General features: G+C 30.0%; 1 long non-coding RNA gene across 1 annotated transcript; it reads left to right on the top strand.

Moving 5' to 3' along the window:
- Positions 1-105: 105 nt before the first annotated feature.
- LOC139518455 (uncharacterized) lies at positions 106-1,275 on the top strand. The gene is made up of 2 exons (XR_011663351.1): positions 106-368; positions 862-1,275. It is a non-coding gene; the product is annotated as an uncharacterized lncRNA (long non-coding RNA).
- Positions 1,276-1,869: the final 594 nt, after the last annotated feature.

Raw genomic sequence — 1,869 nt, 5'->3', positions numbered from 1 at the left:
AAGGTAACTATTTTTTCTTGTGTATTTACAATATTTATGGTATTGCTTTTATTTATATTTTAAATTGTAACTCTAATTAAAGAAAATCTGTCCAAATTTCGGACTGTCATTTCTGAGTAACTGCATATGAAAATTTACATAGTAGTATATGTTGGTTGTTATTAACAGATGAATACAGCTAGATTTTTAATGCAAAGATATTCAAGCTGTTCAAAGAGAGCAAACCCTTTAACTACAATTTAGTTTCATTAAATATTTTATTTTAATAATTATTTTAGAAGGCTGTTTCTTCCCCATAAATGGCAGAATTTGAACAAATCCAGTAACACGTGATGAAAAAAGCAGAGGAATTATCAACATCAAAACAGGTTTGTTAAGTATTTACTATCAGGATGGAATGCTCCAACCGACTGATTTTGAATGATATCCAAATCAATTCCTTAAATCAATTTTCAAATTTTTTTTTTTTTAAACTGAGAATGATCATCCCAATTCCCTATCTCTTGATTCTTTATACAGAAGAATACACGATTAAAATCCACCATCTTTTTTTAAGTTCAAAATGCAGAACCAAGAGTTTGAAAAATATACATTTGAAGTAAAACTAATCCTTCTTTAAGATAAATTGTCAAATTGTAAATTATGTAAGAATGAGAAGATGTGGTATATAAACAAGAAGATGTGGTATACATATATAAGGAGATTTGGTATATAAATAAGGAGATTTGGTATAAATAACAAGATGTGGTATGAGATATGACATTATTGCAAATAAAACAACTCTAGTTGCTTCATGCTTGACAGTAAATAAATACATTTTAGTTTGTAGTATGTATCTTATGTTTTATTTTATTACAACAGGTTACCAAGTCAAATTAAAGTTGTCTTTGATGAACAGAAAGATTGGTTTTGGTTGGGTTAGACAAAATGCATTCTTTAGAGGGAAGACATGGGGGTTATATTTCCTGACATCAGAAGATCCAACAACAACATCAACAATAGGTGTGCCATCAGTATCATCCCTCAAAGCTATTCCATCAATTGAAGTTACCGATTGTTCTGACGATAATAGAAGACAGGGAGATAATCCATGTGTTATAGCCTAGGAAAACCACAAGCACGAAAACACAGAAAAGAAAGAACAAGAAGATGCCATTGTAGTACCTATAATCAAGAAACTTATTGCTGAATGTATTCACGACATTTGTCTTGAAGAAAACATATTGGGAATTTGAAATGAAAAAAAAAAACAATTAAATAAATGTTTGAATTTAATCTAGTAAAATTATGGAAAAAAAAGAACGGTTGTGGTACTATTTATGGAATATTAAACTTATACAAGAATAAGGAGATGTGATACAATTGTCAATGAGACAGTAATTGAACTTAAGAATTCACCACAAAGACCAAATGACAAGCTAGGATGTAAAAAACAACAGAACAATGTACGCTTCCAACAATAAGAAAAACGCAAACCGTATACAGTAAGCAAAGCAAGACCATGCCATCTTCAGCAAAGAGCAAAATCATTCTGCATAGTATGCAAGAAAAGGGCAAAAATAAGAAACTCTTGCAACATGATCTGCATTTACAAACGAATGATTACAAAAAGACATATTGAGTGCAGGTGCGGTTGGGGCATTAACCCTCCTTTTTTCTCTCTTTTCTTGCTCTTTTGGTGTTCAATATCAAATTGTTTTAATAATATTTTTCAAATGAACTTTTTTTAAGTGTTCAAAATCTTACAACTGTAGCTGGGAGTAGCAATATGTATCGACTAGGTCATTATAAGATCGTATGGATAAGAGCACATAAAATATGGCAAATAAGTTAAAATTAGAAGAAAACTTAATATTTTTTTAACCCTCT

Source organism: Mytilus edulis, chromosome 4 (genome assembly GCF_963676685.1).
Source record: "Mytilus edulis chromosome 4, xbMytEdul2.2, whole genome shotgun sequence".
NCBI classification, from domain to species: Eukaryota; Metazoa; Mollusca; class Bivalvia; order Mytilida; family Mytilidae; genus Mytilus; species Mytilus edulis.
This window is presented reverse-complemented; position numbering and strand designations above follow the sequence as displayed.